This window comes from Prenolepis imparis, unplaced genomic scaffold (assembly GCF_030444845.1).
Source record: "Prenolepis imparis isolate NDT839.2.m4 unplaced genomic scaffold, iyPreImpa1.0 SCAF_10, whole genome shotgun sequence".
Classification (NCBI taxonomy): domain Eukaryota; kingdom Metazoa; phylum Arthropoda; class Insecta; order Hymenoptera; family Formicidae; genus Prenolepis; species Prenolepis imparis.
The window spans coordinates 5,375,799-5,385,952 of NW_028141168.1; positions in this window are offsets into that span (position 1 = coordinate 5,375,799).

Here is a 10,154-nt window from a genome sequence, read left to right on the forward strand (position 1 = left end):
TAAAATAATAATTTTAAAGCTGATTGTTTGAAATTTCTAAAGAGAAAAGCACGTACTTTTGATACGCTTATTTCTCTAACTCGTGAAATTAAATATTTCAAATAGAATTTTTCCTCTCTGTTTCAAATATCATTTTGCTTACTTTTAATAATAAAATCGTACCGGGAAATATCTTTCGTGAGATAAAAAAATATATGCAGGATCGTCGAATATACTGGGTATGCGAGATTCTCTCTCGAAATATAAGTAAATATAATTTACGTCAGTTGACACACATGTGTGTTTCATTTTAGATGTAATGTCGTTACACGAGTTACGCGAGAGGGTGCAGAGAGAGGGTTATCCCAGATCGTTATCTCGTGGAAATATTACACAGAGGCCGGGGCTCTTCGATTCGTCATGCGTTAACCGCGGATTCGACGCGAAACCGCAATTCCCTATCTACATGTGCACGCGATGCATCCGGAACAATGATCGACCAGATGTGCCATTATTCGGCGAGAATACCGAGTTTGTCAGTAACGAAACGAAGAGAAAAGTGTGTATTCGATATCAAATATTTTCCACTCGTTCTCTCTCCCTCTCTCCCCCTGTTATACAATTCGGTTAGCTCTTTTTTGTATGCATACGAATCTCGAGCTCTTTTTGCATGCTTCTCGAACATGTATCGTTACGAATGGCAATCTCTGCCTTATCTGTAACGTCGGAATATGTCGCGTATCTTAAAGAACTCTTCTCCTCTCTATCTGTCTCTCTCCCTTTGCGAATTTCCGCGAATCAGCGGTCCGCGTAATGGAAAATACCATCTTGATACGCACGACATAGGTATATTCGACGATTATATATGTATTTATAATTTATAATTGTATATTTTCAATTAAAAAATAATAAAGTGAAAAAACTCTGATTCATAAATATACAAAATCAGGTATAAATAGGACTAATAAGAACCCTTATTAGCCCTTTTCATACTTCATTTTATATATTTATAATATAATATAATATAAATATAATATTTTATTAATATATAATAAAAATATAAATATAATATTTATATTATATTAATATATTTATAATTATATATATAATTTTATAATTATATTAATTATTTTATAATTATTTAATTATATTATATAATTGTAAACTAAAATAATTTTATTATTATATATTAATAAAATTATATTAATATATATTATAATAATATTAATATTATAAAATATTATATTTTAAAATTATATTAATATATTAATAAAATGAGTTTATATTATATTAATATGTTTATAATTATATACAAAATATAATCCCTTATAATTGCGATTATATTGCAATTTTTTCACAATTCGATGTTTTGCTCATAGTATTAAAATCAATTTTCTCACATGCTGTGTGATTTGATAAAAAAAAACTTGATTCACTTTGGTATAAAAAAATAAGTGGCATATAAGTGATACTATAATAAAAGAGTATAATTGTGTGTTGATATGCGAAAATTCTTCCTTCGAACGCGTATGAAGACAAATGAAGTAATTTGATTCCCCGGGCATATATTTTTCAAGCGAAAGCTTCTCAAGATTACGTAGCCCCTGTGCTGTAGAAATGCACTGGGTAGCGGACTTGCTTTATTTTTTGACCCAGTTTACTTTAGTAGTCTTCATAGTAAGAAAAGCTTCTGCATGAGGAAATACAGGATCTCTGAAATCTGTTCCGGCACTCGAGAGGGAAGGCGTACAACCGTGTTCCTCTCTTCTTCTCTCTTTTCCTCTCTCCATACATTTGCAATAAGGGATATAAACGACGCCGGTTGTGTATGATTGATTAAACAGCCAATGTGTATTCACATTCATGTGACGTGATATTGTCCAAATTTTCCAAGAAAGACACCTGCCATACATTATATTACGATTTCTCTCTACACAATTCGTCCTCCCTCGTTTTCTCGAGGACATGTTTCGATAATAATCGACTTTGAATATTGACCGATTTTTTGAATTATTCGACATTTCAAGAATTCAAGAAATAGGACATCTAGATCCTATATATATATATATATATGGACATATGTTATAATGTTCCTGGAAAATCGCGTGGTATTGTATGTTATTCCAACATCTACTTTGCATACGATAATGGAATCGATTCCGCGGCGAATCTTGCGGGAGAGAGAGATGCTCTCGGAGCTTCTCGCAGTAATTTTGGTTACGATTTTCTTATTTACGGGATATATCGCGTTGCGCGAGTATATTACATTAAAATACATAAAGAACGCATGAAGTAGGATCCTCCTGTCTCTGACGAAAGAGGGACTTAGTTCTTCATTATTATTCAGCAATTTTTAATGCAGAGTACGTTCGAGATAATTCCTCGTGAAAAAATTAGTCAAAAATACATTTTTTTCTATAAGCTACTGCATTTTTTAAGAAAATTGAGAAATTGATATATATTTTTGCAATCTTTTAATAATCTCCTTGCGCCTCTTATAGAGGATTATAAAAATATGTATAAAACAATGAAACATTCTATTGCAAATGTAAAATTAATTTCGATGCTTCAAATATAACTTTCTTTTATCTACACATATAGGTATAAATTAGTTTAAACTACTAATTAAAACTCTATAATTTAAATTACCTTCAATGATTTAAAAATACTTTACTATTTAATAAAATATTGTATTAAATATTAAATAAAATAAATTAAACTATTAAATATCTGTAAATTTCTATATTAACGTCATCTGATTTGCCTCAAAATTTACATTAAATACTTTCTTTTAAAGTGTAAAATAAAGATACATGATGTTTTTAAGCCGGGCAAATAATATGTTATCCTTGGAAAAAATCGTTAAGTGGCGCTTGAAGCGCTATTCGCGTTTAGGAACATTTGCAAAGAGATTTTCAGTTTTTTATTAGAAAATACAGTTTTAAATCAGAAATAATTTTGGATTAGGGTAAATATCTTCCGGAAGTGGAGTCTCTTCCGTAGGGGAGGTGGAATCCACTGTATCCACGCATGTATTTTGCAAGACGAAGAGTGAATCTTGCAAAGTACATACGTGGACACAATGAGACCCACATACAAAATCTAACTTAACTAAATCTATTTCTGATATAAAACTGATAATTTAAAGGAATTATTTTTGGAGCGAGATGCAGAAAGGGAGCAAAAAAGAGAAGAAATGTTCCTATATGCGAAACGTCACATGGTGACTTTTCCTAAAGACAATATATTGTTTGCCCAGCTTAAAAACATCATATATTTTAATTGAAGACCAAAAACATGCTTCATGTAAATTTTGAAGAAAATCGGAAGTGATGAAAAAACATTTATAATTCCAAAAATAATGCTTTTCTCAAGGATCATCGCTGTCGTCCAAATCTATCAAACATAAGTCGCGATAAAAACAAAACATATCTGATCTAAATTTCCTGTGGAATAAAATCCCGCTTCCGCTAATTGCTTCTTAGTGTAATATTTCATTCGACACCATAATGCAAAACTTTGAAGATGAGCATGATAAAAGCGATATTTAGCGATATTAGAATGCTTACTATACGGAATGCAGTAACGTAGAAATATTAAGAACAATACTGAGGTCTCAAATGTTTTCATATCTCGTTTGTTTTTCGTAATTTGCAATAACATTAAAAAAACTACTAAGTAATTTATTCATTTGTTCCACAGTATATCAAAATCTGCAGAATAAGAATTAGTTATGTTTAAAATTTTATGTGAAAAAAGAGTAAAATTTTCCACAAAACATCAATGTGTACGGCGCTGTAAGTCTGCTGCATTACAGTAAATTCTTTCGCTTTTATTTGTTTTTCTTTTCAGAATATATATACATATGTATACATATATATCATCAAAAAAAATTTCTGCAAGAGTTTTGTCACAAAGATACAAAATGTTTGTGTTTCGTAATAGACGGATTTCGAGATTGCACTTGAGCTATTTCTATATTGTTGCTCAATTGGTTAAATGCTTTTTCTGTCTGCATAATTAAAAAATTAATATGCAAGTATAATATAATGCAAACCAGCAACCACTTCTATAATGCAAAATAGTTCAGTTTTGTATGCAAGTTAAATATCCAATTAAGAATATCATGTTTCAATTTTATTTTTTATTTATCTTGTTTCTAAAATCAACTTTTTGTTAACTAACTGCGTGCGATCAAACTATAAATAACAGTTCCATATAAACATAGAAATTGATCGAATAAGCATTATAAATTATAAAACATTCGTAACATAAATTTATCGTAAAAGTATGAATTAAAATATTGAATTGTGTATTCAATAGTTTAACGACAAAAAATCGACATTATTCTTTCTTCGCTATTTCAAGATTGAGCAATTATTTTAATAAATTTGATATTAGAAAGAAGAGCAACACTTTCTGGACAATTTAGTAAAAGATTTGGCTTATCACACACACACAATCATTAAGAAATACTGATATATATTCGAGATAAGATTGGTAACGAAATAAAAAAAAAAGCAATTAAGTGTTACTCAAAACAACGATGCATACATCATTTTATCATATAATTTCTTAAATCATTTTTCATATAAAGTTAATATATAATTTCTTAACTCTTTTCGGAATTGTGCCGTAGTTAATTTCTGGTGATTAATCTACATATACAGATAATGTTACATATGTACACATGCAATACACTCACCGATACGATGCGCAGCAGCAGAGCTCTATAGTACAAAGCGTTGATCTATAACATATAAAAAAACACAAATTATATGTATACACAATAGTTTTCAAAATAATTAATGTTTGAAAAAGTCAACACTGCGCAATTAAACTTTCATTCGTAAAATGTTTTATATTTAATAAAATTACGTCACAAAAATTATTACTTATAACTTTTTATTATTTTTTAAATCCAAATTGATATAAAATATAATAAAATTTAATTTTTAAGAAGTAAGTTAAATAATTATAAATTGTATAAACAATATTAAAATTATACATATATATATAATTTTTTCATTAATAATTAACTAATTATAATAAAGTTTAATGTTATATTTTTCTTATTTCTGTAAATTACTTTAAAAATATCCATATTTATTTTTTAAATTTTATTCCAAATTCTTAATATTAACATATTTTTAACTTTATTTTAATAAAAATTTAAATAATAAATTTATATAAATTATATACTATATAATTATATGTATATTTATTTATATATTTATATAATTTATTCATTTATTTATATATTATTTATTTATATATTATATATTTCTTTATATATTTATATAACATTGTTAATATTTTATTTTAATTATATCTGCTTACCGCATGGTTGCTCCGTCGTTGCCCGATGCCTTCCCGGGCCTCCTCCTCCTCTTTTGATCGTACTTTAGCGTCTTTTTGGCACTTACACAGCACACGATCGCGAAAATACAATTATACGCGCGCATTAATCAGCAATATAAAATAATAGCACGACATTTTGAACGACACTCCCGACGTTAATCGTACACGCGACTCTACATGGCACTTCCGGTTTTAATCGTAACACATATTTTATGCGCTTTTGTTAATTATATATATACGACGCCAATTTGAGAGAACAGCACGCGACAATTATAATTATACGAAGCTACGATCCGCGCGGCGCGATGCACGAAATTTACACGGAATATTGCTGCAGTGATGCTACCTGTCAAAATAATTATAGAGATTATAGTCTTTCACAATTATAATCAAATAAATTATATAAATTATATACAAATTATATTTCGTCGAATAAATTAGATATATATTTAAATATATATAAAATATGATAATAAAATATAATTTTTATATAAAAAATTGCGTGTATTATTATCAAAATTTTATTATAATTTATTTATTAAAAATTATTAAAAGTTATTAAAAGTTTTGAAAAGTAAAATATCCAAAATCCATCCTATGCATTATATTATACATTTATGTAAAATGAATCATTATCGCGGAGATGATAACGAGTAATTTTGCAAATAATAAATAATAAACGAAATAAGTTATAAATCTACTTACGACAAGGTTGCTCCGCCGTTGCCCGATGCCACCCCGAACTTCCTCCTCGTAGATGAAGCTTCGAAACACTTGCACGCGCGTTACTTTTTTTCGTTCGCGACGCGCGGCGACGCCCGGATTTTAGATGTCACATTTTCGACGCGTCTCGGTAAAACGCGAGAATCGCGAGAGCTTATTCGCGCGCGAATAGAACCGATGCTCCGTTTTCGCGTCGCCGCTTTTTTCGAGGCCCACTTATCGGAGGTGGCCTAACCTCATCGAACGACGATGATGCGACGACAACTTCACGACGCACTCAGGAGTTGATATTCCAAGAAATTGGCCACTATTTCACTATGTTTTATATTTCACAGTTCAACGACGTAGAAATCGCGGATCGACAACGCCGAAAAACTTCGTAAATTTGCGTCGAAAACACAGCCGGTAATTCGATCCGCCCGTGTAGTAGACTCGCCCGTGTAATAGACTCACCTGTGCGATCACGAATCGCGATCACGATGTCGGTACACGATTTCGCGACGCGATCGGATTTATACGATAATTAAACACGTAAAAAGACTAAACTCATACTCGTACTGTCGCGGAACGGCGATGAGCACGCAAACGTCGATCGCGAACAACCGGAAATACGTCTAAAAACTGTAATATTGATGTAAAACTGGCACTGCCATTTACGAGACGCGCAGCACTCCAAGGTCGCAGCCGGAAAGACGGTCCGGACTGCCGAGCCGCGCCGAGTCGAGCCGAGTCGAGCCGAGCCGAGCCGAGCCGAGCCGAGCCGAGCCAGCCGAGCTCCGACGTGACGTACGCCGCGACACGATGTCCATTTTGACTGCGACCTTGGCGTGCTGCGCGTTCCGTAACTAGCAGTGCCAGTCTGACATCTATACTGCTGTTTTTAGATATATTTTCGGTTATTCGCGATTGACGTTTGCCGGTCCGCGACAGTACGAGCATGAGTTTAGTGTTTTTACGTGCTTTTAATTATCGTATAAATCCGACCGCGTCGCGAAATCGTGTACCGACATCGTGATCGCGATCGCACGGGCAAGTCTATGACACGGGCAAATCGAATTACCCCGGTTGCACTTTCGACGCAAATTTACGAAGTTTTTCGGCGTTGTCGATCCGCGATTTCTACGTCGTTGAACTGTGAAATATAAAACATAGTGAAATAGTGGCCAATTTCTTGGAATATCGGCGACTCCTGAGTGCGTCGTGAAGTTGTCGCCGCATCATCGTCGTTCGATGAGGTTAGGCCCACCTCCGATAAGTGGGCCTCGAAAAAAGCGGCGACGCGAAAACGGAGCATCGGTTCTATTCGCGCGCGAATAAGCTCTCGCGATTCGCGCGTTTTACCGAGACGCGTCGAAAATGTGACATCTAAAATCCGTCGCCGCGCGTCGCGAACGAAAAAAAGTAACGCGGGTGCAAGTGTTTCGAAGCTTCATCTACGAGGAGGAAGTTCGGGGTGGCATCGGGCAACGGCGGAGCAACCTTATCGTAAGTAGATTTATATCTTATTTTGTTTACTATTTATTATTTGCAAGATTATAATAATTACTTGTTCATCTCCGCGATAATGATTCATTTTACATAAATGTATAATATAATGATAATGCATATAGGATGGATTTTGGATATTTTACTTTTCAAAACTTTTAATAACTTTTAATAATTTTTAATAAACAAATTATAATAAAATTTTGATAATAATACACGCAATTTTTTATATAAAAATTATATTTTATTATATTTTATATATATTTAAATATATATCTAATTTATTCGACGAAATATAATTTATATATAATTTATTTGATTATAATTGTGAAAGACTATAATCTCTATAATTATTTTGACAGGTAGCATCACTGCAGCAACATTCCGCGTAAATTTCGTGCGTCGCGCCGCGCGAATCGTAGCTTCGTATAATTATAATTGTCGCGTGCTGTTCTCTCAAATAGGCATCGTATATAATTAACAAAAACGCATAAGATGTACGTTTAAAAGCGGGAGTGCCGAAGCATGAAAAGTCACGTACGATTAATGTCGGGCGTGTCGTTCAAAGTGTCGTGTTATTATTTTATTTTGCTGTTTAATGCGCGCGTATGATTGTATTTTCGCGATCGTGTGCTGTGTAAGTGCCAAAAAGACGCTAAAGTAGGAACAAAAGAGGAGGAGGAGGCCCGGGGAGGCATCGGGCAACGACGGAGCAACCATGCGGTAAGCAGATATAATTAAAATAAAATATTAACAATGTTATATAAATATAGGTATAAAGAAATATATAATATATAAATAAATAATATATAAATAAATAAATAAATTATATAAATATATAAATAAGTATACATATAATTATATAGTATATAATTTATATAAATTTATTATTTAAATTTTTATTAAAATAAAGTTAAAAATATGTTAATATTAAGAATTTGGAATAAAATTTAAAAAAATAATTAAGAAAAAAATAAATATGGATATTTAAAGTAATTTACAGAAATAAAAAAAATATAACATTAAACTTTATTATAATTAATTAATTAATAATGAAAAAAATTATATATATATGTATAATTTTAATATTGTTTATACAATTCATAATTATTTAACTTACTTCTTAAAAATTAAATTTTATTATATTTTATATCAATTTTTGGATCTAAAAAATAATTAAAAAGTTATAAGTAATAATTTTTGTGACGTAATTTTATTAAATATAAAACATTTTACGAATGAAAGTTTAATTGCGCAGTGTTGACTTTTTCAAATATTAATTATTTTGAAAATTATTATGTATATAATTTGTGGTTTTTATATGTTATAGATCAACGCTTTGTACTAATAGAGCTCTTCTGCTGCGCATCGTATCGGTGAGTGTATTGCATGTATACATATGTAACATTATCTGTATATGTAGATTAATCACCAGAAATTAACTAGAGCGCAATTCCGAAAAGAGTTAAGAAATTTTATGTTAACTTTATATAAAAAATGATTTAAGAAATTATATGATAAAATGATGTATGCATTTACAATGTTGTTTTTAGTAACAATTGCTATTTTTTTTATTTCGTTACCAATCTTATCTCGAATATATATCAGTATTTTTTAATGATTGATAAGCCAAATCTTTTACTAAATTGTCCAGAAAGTGTTGCTCTTCTTTCTAATATCAAATTTATTAAAATGATTGCTCAATCTCGAAATAGCGAAGAAAGAGTAATGTCGATTTTTTGTCACTAAACTATTGAATACACAATTCAATATTATAAGTCATATTTCTACGATAAATTTATATTACGAATGTTTTATAATTTATAATGTTTATTCGATCAATTTTTATGCCAATATGGAACTGTTATTGATAGTTTGATCGCACGCAGTTAGTTAACAAAAAGTTTATTTTAGAAACAAGATAAATAAAAAATAAAATTGAAACATGATATACTTAATTGGAAATTTAACTTGCATACAAAACTGAACTATTTTGCATTATAGAACTAGTTCGCATTATATTATACTTGCATATTAATTTTTTAATTATGTAGACAGAAAAAGCATTTAAGCAATCAAACAACTATAGAAATAGCTCAATATGTGCAATCTCGAAATCGATCTATTACCAAACACAAATATTTTGTCTCTTTGTGACATAGCTGCAGATATTCTTCTTGATATACATATATGTACACAGTTGGAAAATTTGTGTTTTCTTGTTAAAAACGGTCCCCGTTAAAATTTTTGTGTTAAATATTTAACACATTCATGTGTTAATTTAACATATTGCTGTTATGTTAATTGAATTCAAATGTTAAATTATTAAAACAACTAAAATAACGTGTAAAAATAACACAATGTATATCTATTTTTAATTTTACATAATAAATATGTTCGATATTATTAGTGACAAGATTTATCTGTTAATATTTACAGAAAAAAAATGTTAATTTTACTTTATAATATAAGTGGGGATGATAAAATGTAAAATTAACAATTTTTTAAGTTAATTTTTACATTAAAACTATGTTAATTTTACACAAAATTTATTTTAAGTTTATTTGAAGTTTACATTTATTTTATGTTAAAATATTAACACAATA